Source organism: Equus caballus, chromosome 1 (assembly GCF_041296265.1).
Source record: "Equus caballus isolate H_3958 breed thoroughbred chromosome 1, TB-T2T, whole genome shotgun sequence".
Classification (NCBI taxonomy): Eukaryota; Metazoa; Chordata; class Mammalia; order Perissodactyla; family Equidae; genus Equus; species Equus caballus.
Window position 1 is genome coordinate 82,541,083 of NC_091684.1, and position 14,760 is coordinate 82,555,842.

Below are 14,760 nucleotides of genomic sequence, written 5' to 3' on the forward strand. Positions count from 1 at the left end.
ATTTGCATATTGATGTTAGCCTTCCCATCACACTCTTGGCTTCAGGAGCAGAGACCTTGTAAGCCCAGCACTGAGCAATGCCATTTGTTTCCTGATGCCCAAATCTAAATGACCTCTGATGACCCAGAGAAGGAAGGCTATGGGGCTTGGCTGTGGTGTGTCCTTTACCCCAGAAATCCTCTGCCCTCAGAGCCATGCGGTCCAGAACAGGGATGTTGGTGGGAGGCAGATCTGGGTTACAGTCCTGGCTCCACTACTCACTGGCTGTGAATTAGCCTCTCTGAGTCTCAGTTTCTTGCCCACAAAATGGAAGCAGCAGTAGTACCCACCTCACAGGGTTGCTGTGATGATCAGAAGCGAGGACATAGGTAAAGAGATTAGTGTATGTGGGATATAGGATGTGGTCAGTAGAGGGTAGCCTCTCAGGGGCAAAGAAGGAACAGTGTCATACCACTTGATGCTGGGAACGGAGTTTCAATTCAAATGGAGCTCTGCCCCAACCCAGCAGCCGTGTTGGAACCTCTGGCAGGAGCATGGGGCAGTCTCATCCCAGTAGGACCTTCTCCCTCTTGCAGTGTCTCCTACTGCTCTCAGGATTTCTCTATACCAAGTTGGACCATAAAGGCACTTCCTTTCCCAAAGCATCCCAGCGTCAGCAGTTTGAGCACTCAAACCAGAGAGAGAAAGCATGCTTTGGCCAGGAGGCAGAGTCATTAAGCCAGTCTGCGTAGGTCAGGCAGAACTTGCCAGTTTTTGGGGGAGCACATCACATATCTCTCTCTAGGGAGGTTGTCCAGCCTCTAGTCTTCTCATGGCATCCATTGGCACCATATTTGGCCTCTCAGACCCTAAGTGAGTCGGTACCTCATACTTTAGAAGATGCAACTAGATAACTCTGGTTGTGATGACAAGAAGGGGGATATTGGCTGTCTGTGGCATTTGCAGGGCACCTGGGGACACCTCTACCCTCAGCCTGACCCTTCCTGGTGTCAGTAAGTATAGGTCCTTCTTTCCGGACAGCCTGATATCCAGGAATACTAAGCGCTGTCCTGGGCGCTGTCCTTGGTGCTGAACAAATCGCACCTCCTTGTGGCCAGCAGCCAAGGACCCCTAAAGCAAAGAGTTGGTCTTCCAATCATCGTGTATAAAGCTGGATTGGGCTGCAGAGTTGCAAGTTCCTGAGCCCTTATGGTACCGGAAGCCTGATGCTGCATGGCAGTCCTCAGTCTCAGAAGCAGCTGCTGAGGCCCTGCTTGACTTCAGGAACAGCAGCATGCACGGCTGGCTGCTTGTAGGGCAGTGGCCAGCAGGCCGTGGTGGCTGTGGCAGAAGCAGCTGCAGTGGAGGCACTCTACCCTTGGAGGCAGAAGCTATCCAGGGCAGAGAGATATCAGTCTTGGCCATCGACCTAAATAAGCATTGCTTTGATGTTGTACTCTTTCTCTTTCTATGTAGTAAAACGCACACACACACACACAGACACACACCCATTCTTCCATGAAATGAAAGAAATTGGATATCTTTAAGGGGACAAATTGAACCCCAGCCTCGGTTACAGGTGGGACTGGACTCCCCACCACTTCCTGGGGCAGAGTCCTTCTGGGTCTGCCATAGGATTTCCTAGCTCAGTATGAGGGCAGAACCTCAGAAGCCTCCAGGCCCCTCCTACAAGGATACCCTTGGCTCAATCACACTTGTATAATCCATTTGACCATGACTCAGGCCATGTTTCTAGCATAGAAATACACGGAGCTGCTTGGATGAAGTGGAAATGGGGAGCTCTGGGGTTTCACATTCAGTCTCCCTAGAGATTCAAAGAGTTCAGGCCACTAGAAAGAACTTTGTCAACAGTGGTCTTTGAATGATTCCAGGTGGAGTGAACAGAAACATGCAGCCCGGGGGCATTTTGAAAGACCCACCGCTCCTCATCCAGTTTCTCCTGTCCCTGCTAATTTGGCAAATGTGCATACTGTGGAATAGCTTAAGGTACAAGTTTTAGCCCAGAGGAGAGAGAGAAAGAATGTCTCAGTTCAGAGAACTTGCCCATAAACGTGCTCTAGAGGCAACAAAAATATTTATCTTTTGTACTTGATGCAACAGACTTCCAGGTAAAATAGCTACATTTGTACGCAACTCTAACTTCTTTCCAAACTTCCAGTGAGATGACCAAAACCAGAATTTAGAAATACAAAAAGCATGCATTAATGATAGAAATTGGAGAAGTGTGGCATTACTAAATTAGAAATTCAGATATTCAAGATATTGTTCCAGAAAGGGATGAGATAAGACCAAATAGAAAGAAGGACTGACTCAACCCCTGGCAGAGCCCCCATGACCATCTCTTTTGGAGATCCGGGACTTTGAGGCAAGGGCAGCTGGGAGCACATCTGGATTCCACCCTCTCTCTGAGAAAGGACTAGAGCCTTGCCTCATGGCAAAAGTGGACGCTAAGGTTGCACTTGATTTGGGTCCAATAAAAAGTGTTACTGCACTGAGGAAAGAATGGGGATACTGCCCAAACTATGTTGCCATAACAAATATGGTTTAAAGCAATGACTCTGATCAGGGTCAGAAGTGTCTAGATTTTCACCTAACCCTCAACAGCTGAGTGACCTTGGGAAAGTTACTCAGTTATCTCTGAAGCCCAATTTTATCTATTAGGGTTATTTTAGAATGCACTTCATGGAGCTGTGAGAATTAAATACAATAATCCTGTTATGGACTTGGCACAGGCCTGGTACTTAATAGGTAAATATTACTTCCAGTATATGGCAGTGATTTCCAATGTTGAGTGAGCAAGACAATCCATTCTATTTATTTATTTAAAATATAGAGAAAAATCCAGCTTTACTAATAGCTAGCATTCAGACTGGCCCTGGCACCTGCCTTGACCAAATGTCAGGTGGAGTTTTGTCGTGTCTGGTGAAGGCCATGTGATGGGTGCAGAGCAGGAGCATCCACTGAAGGAGGTGGACAGTGATCCTCTCACTCATTTCCTGCTTTCAGAGTTTTCCATCTATTGTAGTTTCCATGGACCCAGCTAAGGATATGTATAGGTTATATTTTCTTAAATAGTTGAGTCTTTGCTTCTATTGTCTTTGTCTGGTTTTGATCTTAGGGTAATGCTGGCCTTATGGAATGAGTTAGGAAGTATTCCTGCTACTTCTATCTTCTGGAAGAGATTGTAGAGAACTGGTATAATTTCTTTCTTAAATGTTTGGTAGAATTCATCATTGAACTCATCTGGGCCTGGTGCTTTCTCTTTTGTAAAGTTATAAATTATTGATTCAATTTCTTTAGTAGATAAGAGCCTATTCAGATTGTCTATTTCTTCTTGTGTAAATTTTGGCAGATTTTCTCTTTCAAAAAATTGGTCTGTTTCATCTAGGTTATCAAATTTGTGGACATAGAGTCATTCATAATATTTCTCTGTTACCCTTTTAATGTCCATGGGATCTGTAGTAATGTCCCTCTTTCATTTGTGATATTAGTAATTTGTGTCTTCTTTTCTTTTTTCTTACACTGGCTAGAGGCTTATTGATTTTATTGATCTTTTCAAAGAACTACCTTTTGGTTTCATTGATTTATTTTCAATGAAAAAACTTTTTTGAGGTATAGTTGACATATAATATTATATTAGTTTCAGATTTACAGCATAATGATTTGATATTTGTGTATTTTGTTAAATAATCACCTCAATAAGTCTAGTTGACATCCATCACCAAGCATAGTTACAATTTTTTTTCTTGTGATGAGAACTTTTAAGTTCTACTCTCTTAGCAACTTTCATATACGCAACACAGTATTGTTAACTATAGTCACGATGCTGTACATTACATCCCCATGATGTATTTATTTTATAACTGGAAGTTTGTACCTTTTGACATCCTTAACGCATTTCACCCATCCATCACCTTCCTGCCTCTAGAAAACATCAATCTGTTGTCTATATTTATGAACTTGTTTTTTTTTTCTAGATTCCACATTTAAGTGAGATCATATGGTATTTGTCTTTCTCTGTCTGACTTATTTCACTTAGCATAATGCCCTCAGGGTCCATCCATGTTGCCACAAATGGCAAGATTTCATTCTTTTTTTACAGCTATAGTATTCCTGGTTTCATTGATTTTTGTCCATTGATTCCCTGTTTTCAATTTTATTGATTTCTGCTCTAATCCTTATTACTTCTTTTCTTATACTTCCTTTGGATTTAAGTTTCTCTTTTTTTTCTAGTTTCCAAAGGGGGAAGCTTAGATGATCGATTTTAGGTCTTTTTTCTTTTCTAATATACGTATTCAATGTTAAAATTTCCCTTTAAGTATTGCTTTTGCTGCACCCCACAAATTTTGATAAGTTGTATTTTCATTTACCTTTAGTTCAAAATACTTTTTAACTTCTCTTGAGATATTCTTTGACCCATTTCTTATTTAGAAGTATGTGTTTAATCTCCAAGTATTTTCGGATTTCCTAGCTATCTTTCTATTATTGATTTCTAGTTTAATTCCACTGTGGTCTGAGAGTAGACATTATGTTTACATTCTTTTAAATTTGCTAATGTGTGTTTTACGGCCCAGAATGTGGTCTATCTTGGTGAATGTTCCATGTGAGCTTGAGAAGAATGTGTATTATGCTGTTGTTGGATGAAGTAGTTGATAGATGTCAATTACACCCAGTTGGCGTAATTGGATGGTGCTGTTGAGTTCAACTGTGTCCTTATTGATTTTCCGTCTGCTGGGTCTGTCTGTTGAAATCTCCAACTATAATAGTGGATTCATCTATTTCTCCTTGAAGTTCTATCAGTTTTTGCCTCATATATTCTGATGCTGTGTTGTTAGGCCCATACATTTTAAGGATTGTTGTGTCTTCTTGGAGAATTGACCCTTTTATCATTATATAATTCCCCTCTTTATCACTGATAACTTTCCTTGCTCTGAAGTCTGTTCTGTCTGAAGTTAACATTGCTGCCCCCACTTGATTTTGATTAGTATTAACATGGTATATCTTTCTCCATCCGATTATTTTTAATCTACATGTGTCTATATTTAACATGGGTTTCTTTTATACAACATATAGTTAGGTCTTTTTTTTCTTTTAAAGATTTTACTTTTCCTTTTTCTCCCCAAAGCCCCCCGGTACATAGTTGTATATTTTTAGTTGTGGGTCCTTCCAGTTGTGGAATGTGGGAAGCCACCTCAACATGGCTTGATGAGCAGCGCCATGTCCATGCCCAGGATCCAAACCAGCGAAACCTGTGCTACCGAAGCAGAGCGCTAGATTTTAACCACTTGGCCACTGGCCGGCCCCTAGGTCTTGTTTTTTGATCCATTCTGACAATCTCCGCTTCTTAATTGGTATTTTAGATAACTGACATTTGAGGTGATTATTTATAAAGTTGGAGTAATACCTACCATATTTTTTACTGTTTTCTATTTGTTGCCCTTGTTTTTTGTTCCTATTTTTGTCTTCTACACTTTTTTCATTTCTTTTCTTTTTTTAAAGATTGGCACCTGAGCTAACATCTATTGCCAATCTTCTTTTTTTTTCCCCCTTCTTCGCTCCGAAGCCCCCCAGTACATGGTTGTATAGTCTACTTGTAGGTCCTTCTAGCTCTGCCATGTGGGACACTGCCTTAGCATGGCCTGATGAACAGTGCCGGGTCCGCTCCCAGGACCCGAACCAGCGAAACCCTGAGCCGCTGATGCCAAGTGCACAAACCTAAACACTCAGCCATGGGGCTGGCCCCTTCCACACTTTTTTCTGACTTTTGTAGTTTTAATTGAGCATTTTATATGATTCTATTTTCTCTCCTTTCTTACTTATTAGTTATACTTCTATTTTTACTTTTTTAGTAGTTGTCCTAGACTTTGCACTATACATTAACAACTAAACTAAGACCACTTTCAAATAACATTATATGGATTCACGAACAGTGAAGGTACCTTATAATAACAAAATATTCCTAATTCCTCCCTCCTGTCCCTTGTATCATTGCTCTCATTCCTTTCACTTCTATATAAGAATATATATGCATATATATAGATACATTGTTGCTATTACAATTTTGAACAAACTGTTATCTGTTAGATCAATTAAGAATAAGAAAACTACAAGTTTTTATTTTACCTTCATTTATTCACTCTCCAATGCTCTTCCTTTCTTTACATAGATCAGAGTTCTAACTTATATCATTATCCTTCTCTCTGAAGAATTTCTTTTAAAATTTCTGATGAAGCAGGTCTACTGACAACAAGTTTTCTCAATTTTTGTTTGTCTGAGAAAGTCTTTTTTTCTCCCCTACTTTTCAAGGATAATTTCATAGGGACAGAATTCTAGGTTCTTTGGTTTTTTTCTCTCAACAGTTTATTTCACTCCATTCTCTTCTTGCTTGTATGGTTCTGAGGAGAAGTCAGGTATAATTCTTATCTTTGCTCCTCTATAGGTAAGATTTTTTTTTTCTTCTGGCTTCTGACAAGGTTTTTATTTATCTTTAATTTTCAGAAGTTTGAATATGGTATGCCTAGGTATAGGTTTTTGTTTTTTGTGGGTTTTTTTTTTGCATCTATCCTGCTTGGTGTTTTCTGAGCTTCCCAGATGTGTGGTTTGGTGTCTGACATTAATTTGGGGGAAATTCTGTCATTATTTATTCAAATATTGCTTCTGTTTCTTTCTCTCTTCCATTTCCTTCTGGTATTCCCATTACACATATGTTACACCTTTTGTAGTTGTCCCAACAGTTTTGGATATTCTGGGGTTTTTTTGTTTTTGTTTTTAGGTTTTTTTCTCTTTGCTTTTCTGTTTTGGAAGTTTCTATTGTCATATCCTCAAGCTCAGAGGTTCTTTCCTCAGCCATGTCCAATCTACTAATGAGTCCATCAAAGGCATTCTTCATTTCTATTATAGCGTTTTTGATCTCTAGCATTTATTTTTGATTCTTTCTTACAATTCCCATGTATCTGCTTACATTATCCACCTGTTCTTGTATGTTGTCTACTTTTTCCATTAGCATCCTTGGCATATTAATCATAGTTGTTTTAGATTCCCGATCTGATAAGTATTCCAACATCACTGCCATATCTGACTCTCATTCTGATGCTTGTTCAGTCTCTTCAAACTGTGTTTTCTGTCTTTTAGTATCCCTTGTAATTTTTTGTTGAAATCTGGACATCATATATTGAGTGATAGGGACTCTGGTAAATAGGCCTTTAATAATGTGGTGGTATGGTATGGAAGAAGGGGAAGCATTCGGTGGTCCTATGATTAGGTCTCAGGCTTTTGATGGACCTGTGCCCCTGGATTGTGAACTTTACCAGTGTTTCTCAGGTCTTTTCCCCCCTTAGATGAGACAGAATGGCTAGAGGGGGCTGGAGCTGGGTGGTTCCGTTTTCCCAGGTAGGTTGGGCACTGACGAAATAGCTTCTCCTGAGGTCAGGCATTGTTAAGAACAGAAGGGTCTAGTGTATTTCAAAATGGTTCCTTTTCCCCTCTCTAAGCCAGAAGCATGAGGGGATTTTTTTCTGAAATTTGCTTTGAAGGCCTGATGGAGCTCTTGGAGGTAAAACTCACAAAAGTATGAGGTCTCTCCTGATGGTTGCACCCCCCTCTCCAGAGTTTTTAACTCTCAGACTTGTCCACACTGAGCCTCCTGCAGTTTATCAATTACAGTTTAGATTTTTCTGCCCTGGCACTGGTTCTTGTGGAGGTTTCTGCTCCATTAAGTTGTGATTTTTGTATCTGCCTGTCTCTCCAATTTGGGGGACACCAGTTGCCCTGGGACTTCACTTCTCTGAGGAATCTAGGAAGAGTTGTTGATTTTTCAGTTTGCTCAGGTTTTTGCTAGCTAGGACAGAGTGGTGACTTCTAAGCTCCTTACACGTCAGACTAGAAACCTAAATACTTGAATCGTAATGTCCTCTGTGAGGAGATGGAGAGATGAGGAATGGACACGAAAGTCCTCTGTACCACAGAGATGTTTGCTGGCTACCACATGCAAATTACTGAAAAGAGTTATTGAAATTCATGATGTTATACCTTTTTCTTTGACAAGAGGCCAAGTGTTCCAAATTGCTGACATTAATGGAACTTTTTCTTGATTCTAAATGTGATGAAAAATGAGTGTCAGCTTTCAAGACAGGGAGAGACATGGTCAGATTTGAGCGTTTGAAAGATCACTTTGACTGCATCAAGGATATCCTGGGCGACCTCAGCAAGAGTGGTTTCAATCTAGTGTTTGGGGTTAAGCTCTTTTTATTCACAACACTCCTGATACCAAACGTGTGAAGTTTTTTCCCCTCACATTGACCAATTCTCCAACTCTCCAGACACCAACAGGGTGTCCTACAATTCAATTCAATTCTGACACTCTGTACTCGGTGTTAGCATCAGATCCCATAAGTTTAAGGACTCAGTTCCACGAGACTGCCCTCACTTCAGACACCAGTCACAAATATAAGGTTCCCAGGTAACCTGTACTACTGTGTAACTTGGCTACAAATCAGGATTCCTATGATCCACAACCCGTCAGGTTGGATACTTTGCTAGAACAGCTCACAGAACTCAGGAAAGCAGTTTATTTACTGTTACTGGTTTATGATAGAGGGCACAGCTCAGGAACAGCCAAATGGAAGAGATGCATAGGGCAAGGTATGATGAGAGGACCTGCCTTGTCCAGGTGCACCACCCTCCCAGCATCTCGATGTTTCCACCAACCTGGAAACTCTCCAAATCCCATTGTTTAGGGTTTCGTATGGAGGTTTCATCATGTAGGCCTGATTGATTATTAATTCAGTTCCAGCCTCTCTCCCCTACCTGGAAGTTGTGGGATGGTGCTGTCAGTTCCAGGCTTCTAAGCAATGTTTGGTCTTTATGGTGACCAGCCCCCAACCTGAAGCTATCTAGGGGCCTGCCAAGAGTCGTCTTATTAGAACAAAAGACACTCTTCTCAGGAAATTCCAAGGCATTTAGGAGCTCTATGTCAGGAACCAAGGAAAAATACCAAATATATATTTCTTATTATGCTACAGAGGTTCAGGCAGATTGGAGGGACATTCATTCTGCTAAGAAGCCTGGCTCTGAATGAGAAGAGAAGGTAGTATGGGACCTGGGAGGCACAAGGGAGTCTCAGGTATTTTTTGAAAATGAGAAAGTAGATGTTTAAATGGAGGACATTAAAGAGAGAAATGAGAGAGGGCATATTTGAATGTGCAATATTAAAGAGGAGGTAGGAGGGGATGTCATCCAGGGCAGAGGACAGAGAGTGACCTGTGGAAGAAAAGGGTTATGTCCTCCACTATGATAGGAGGGAAGGAGGGAAGAATGCAGACAAATGTATAAATTTTGGGGTAAGTGTTGAGACAGTTCCTGATGATGGTTTCAAATTTCCCCATGAGGTAAAAGAGGGAGAGTGATCATCCGACAGGGAGGGAAATAGAGAGAAGGCTGGGGTTTGGGAAAGGGCTGGAGGATTTGAAATTGTCAGGAATGCTTGGAGAATTTAGAAAGGAGTAGATAAAAACCTCAAACCATAAAGGAAGAGAGCCATCAATGGGACTGTGTTATACAGATTAAGACATTTGCTCAATCAAAAGACAACACAAAGGGAGTGACAGTATAAGCCACGAATGCAGAGAAGATTGTCCAAACAACTGGACATTTCCCAATTTGTAACACATTTAACTCTTGTTGCACTAGCACCTAGAATATATAGAAGGCTTCTAAATCAATAAGAAAAAGAATAATGAATAGAAAACTGAGCAAAAACCTTGAATAGGCATTTTACTAAAGAGTAAACCCAAATGACTAATAGATATCTGAAAATATGTTTGATATTGTTCATCAACAGGAAAATGAAAATTGAATCCACAATAAGACAACAATATACAACCATCAGATTGGCAAAAATTGAGGTCAACATTTAATGAAGTATTGGCAAGGATTACGTATTAGTGTCCTCTTGCTGCTGTAACAAATTACTACATACTGTGGCCTAAAACAACACAAACTTACTATCTGACAGTCCTGGAGGTCAGAAGGCCAAGATCAGTCTCACTGGGATAAATTCAAGGTGTCAGCAGAGCTGGTTCCTTCTGTAGACTGTGGGAGATAATCTGTTCCCTGACTTTTCCAGCTTCTACAGGCTGCCTACATTCCTTGGTTTGTGGTTCTTTTCTCCATCTTCAAAGCAGGCAATGTAGCATCTTCAAATCTCTCTCACACTCTTTCTGACCTCTGCTTCTGTCATCACATCTCCTAGGACTCTGACCCTCCTGTTTCCCTCTTATAAGCGCCCTTGTGATTACATTGCCCCCCCCCCCATCTCCCCATGTCAAAGTCCTCAACTAATCAAATCTGCAAAGCCCCTTTTATCATGTGAGGAAATATATTCACAGATTCCCAGGGATTAGGACGTGGATTTTTTGGGAGCCTTTATTCTGCCTACCACAATGAGAACTCCATACACTGCTGGTAGGAGTGTACATTGGTATAACCACTTTAGAAAACAATGGATATTTCCCAGTAAGAGTTGAACATGGGCATTTCCTGTGACCCAACATTTGCACTTCCAGCTTACAGCAGAGAAAACTCTTGTACCTAGGCACCAGAAACAGGTACTGAATTAATCAAAGGGGTCTAATCCTAGTAACTCTCTAATCTCATCTCCTTTTATTCTGGGCCATGATTACTCTTCTCCAGCCACAAAAGATGTTGTAATAATGAAGAATTTGGCTGGCCTTTGTCCTCTGCGTTCCTGGGAGGAAATTCTTGGAATTTCCTGAGTGATAGGAGTATCTTTGTCATTCATGGTGGGCCCTCAGACCACACTTGAGTTTAAGCCAAAGAGGTGACTCAGGATGGGGGCTAATCATGCCAGAAAGACCAATCACATGATTAGAGGGTTGGGGCTTTGAGTCACATGACATCAGTTCAACTTCCAAGGAGAGGAAGGGGGCTGGAGATTCAACCACATGGGTGATGGTTGATTCAATCATGCCTGCATAATGAGACCCTGGACATAGAAATAAAACTCTGGGTACAGAAGCTCAGGTGAACTTCCCTGATTAACTAACACTTTGTTCCGGGAGGGTGATACATCGTGACTCTGTGGGGAGATGACATGGAAGCCTTGCATTTGGGGCCCTCTCAGATCTCAGTGCTTACCTGAGTTCTTTGAGTTCTTCTAGTGAATTATCAAACATATGAGGGTAATGGAACCTCCAAATTTTTAGCCAGTGGTCAGAAGCTTTGGTGGCCTGGTGACCCATGAGCTTGTGGTTGGTGTCTGAAGTAAGGGCAGTCTTGTGAGGACTGTGTCCTTAACCTGAGAAGTTTGGCCTAACTCTGGGTAGTTAGTGCCGGAACTGCACTGCACAAACCCTTCTGTGTTAGTCCTGCCTCGAGATTGCTGTACTGGCTCCATTCTCTGCTGGAACACCTTGCCCCAGATGACTGCATGGCATCCTCTTCACTCCCTCCGAGTCTTGGCTTAGATGTCAGCTCGGTGAGAAATATCATAGAATTGCAACTTCCCGTCCTGGTACTTTTCCTCTCTTTCCCTGCCTTTGTTCCTAATTATCACTTCTCATCTTTTAACATACAATATAATTTATCTATTTTTTTCTGTTTATTGTAGTCATCCACTCCTAGAATAGGAAGGGAATTTTACCTGTTTTGGTCGCTCTTCCATCCCAATGTCTAAAGTAGTGGCAAGTACATAGTAGGTGTTCAAGAAATATTTGTTCAGTGAATGAATGAATAATAGCAGAAATATGTCAGCTCCCTAAATGTCTACTAGTAGTAGACCAAATAAGTATATTATAACAGAATACCAAACAACAATCAACATGAGTAAACTACATTCATCAGCATGAGTTAATCTTATAAACATAGTATTGATGATACAAGCAAGTGACCATAGAAAATATGGAGTATGATTCCATTCATAAAAGTTCAAAAACAGGCATACATATCTAGGGGTAAAAGTTTAAACAGAGGCGGGGGAATGAAAATCAGGATAACGCTTACCTCTGGGAGGGAGGTGGTAGGGAGAGGGTACAAGGGGCAAGCAATTGGGGAAAGACACAAAGGGGCTTCTTGTGTCCTGGTAGTGCCCTATTTCCTAACCTAAGTCCTGGTTCCATGAGTGTTCTCATTGTGATCATACTGGAAACTGTACATATGCATTTCATGCACTCTTCCATTGTGTGACATATTTCACAGTTTAAGGAAAGGAGAGAACCAGAGGAGGATGTCTGAGCAGTGTTGAGTTCTCAGTTCCATTGATGAGCTTCTTGTGAATTCAGAGCGATGGCAGAGCTGTGTGATTGCCTCTAGCAGCACCTAGATACCTGAGGGGACATCTGGAGAAGGCAGAGTTCTATTCATCTGTCACTGGAGTTTTGCCAGGTGGGAGATATGAAGGTAAAAGGAGCAAGGAAATCTAGGGTATTGGCAAGGGAATAATCGGAAACTTGTTCTACGGAAACAAAGTTAAAAGGGGAGGCAAGTGAAGTCAGGAGGGAGAAAGCTGAAATTCTGGTAAGACGTGGTTTGGGCAGGGAGTCAGAGATCTAGAGGACCTGGTGCAATCAAGGAACTGGACTCCAAGGGAGCAAAAAGCTGTAAGCCAGTGCAATCGTTGTGATGGGTGTCTTGAAGGGGGTACATTTGAGGCAAGACAATTTCTGGGTGCTACAGGAACAGTGAGTGGCTGAATTATCATGGATATATGTGTTTTAGTTTTCATAAGCTACAGAAATCCCTCCACCCTAAAGCCAATCCAAATAAAGCAACACTCAAAGTACTATCAGCATCCTGCTGTGCAGATGCACCTTGAGGCACTCTCCCCAGCGTGTGGAAGGTGGACAGTAAGAGTGCTTGTGACTAAAGGATTGTTGGCTCCTCCCTTTTCTCTGATGCAAGCACTTCTGGCTTTATCTGCAGTTCGTGTCCAGTTGCGAACACTTCTTATCACTGTGAGCACGACTATCCTGGCCTAAGCCACCATCATCCTTCACCCAATGATCGCAATAGCCTTTTAACTGCTTCCCTGTGCCCGCTATGGACTCTTCTTCATCTTCATGGCAACGATGGCAATGCTATATTCATTGGCAGCAATGAATCATCCTGGTTCTCCTCATAATAATAGATATAGCAAAAAGGAGGGGGAAAACCAAAACTTGTGGACAACATCTGAACAAAAAGAGATTACAGGGTAGTCACAGAAGCCCCTAATTATATTGGAGATTGTGAATTACTTTAAAATTTACATACAGTAAAATTCACTCTTTTGGGGTACAGTTACTTTAAGTCTTGGCAGATGCATAGAGTCATGCGACCACCACCACAAATCAAGATATAGATACACTTTCATGGACCTTAAAGTTTTCCCCATGCTGTAGTCAACCCTCCCCGACTCCCCACCCTCAACTCCTGGGGCCCACTGAGCTGTTCTCCATCTCTACAGTTTTGCCTTTTCCAGAATGTCATATAAATGTCACATAAATAGAATCAGACACTTTGGATTCTTTTGAGTCTGGCTTCTTTCACTTAACTAATTGAGAATCATCCATGTTGTTGCTGAGTAGTATTCCAATGTATGGATGTACCACAGTCTGTCCTTTCACTCACTGAAGGACTTTCGGGTTGTTTCCAGTTTGTTTCAGGCACTGACAGAATATGAGATACAACTCAGTAGCAATATAGATTTGGACTTGATTAATCAACCTGACTAACTGATATATACAGAATATTCATTCTTTTCAAGGGCATATGGAATGTTTACCAAAATAGAACATATTCTGGGCCATAAAGAATATATGAGCAGGTTTCAGAAAATATAAATCATTCAGAGGATGTCCTCTGCCTGATGTATAATTGAATTGGAACTCAATAACAGGAAGACAACTAGAAAATCCCCTCATATTCAGAAACTAGGCAACACACTTCGAAATAACACATGGGCAAAAAGAGAAATTGAAGTAGAGATTAAAAACTATCTCGAGCTAAAATGATAATGATAATTTAAAACTTGTAAGAGACAGTAAAGCAGTGCTTACAAAGAAATTTATAGCTTTAAATGCATATAGTAAAGAAGGTGGAAAACCAATGAGCCTAAGTTTTAAGAGACTTAAAAAAAAAAAAGGACAATAAATATCCCCCCGAAATGGAAATAATAAAACTCAGGGCAGGGGGCCAGCCCCGTGGCATAGTGGTTAAGTTCAGTGCACTCTGCTTCCATGGCCCAGGTTCGTGGGTTTTGCACATTTACATCCGGGTGCAGACCTACACCACTCACCAGCCATGCTGTGGTCGAGACCTACATATAAAGTGGAGGAAGATTGGCACAGATGTTAGCTCAGGGCTAATCTTCCTTAGCAATAAATAAATAAATAAATAAGTAAAAAAACCCCCACAAAACTGAAGGCAGAGATCAATGAAATAGAAGGTACAATAGAGAAAACTCAAAAGAGTTGAAAGCTGCTTCTTTGAAAAAAAATTATAAAATTGACAAAACCCTAGCAAGACTGATCAAGAGAGAGAAAACACAAAGATTCCCAATATCAGGATGAAATGTGGGACATCACTACAGATTCTACAGCCATCTGAGAGATAATATGAAAACCTATGAACAACTTGTTAGTAAATCTGAAAATTTAGACAAAATGGAAAAATATTTTAAAACCACAATTTACCAAAAGTGATATAGGAAGAAGTAGATAATCTGCATGGTCCTACATCTATTAAAGAAAATGGACCTATAATTTA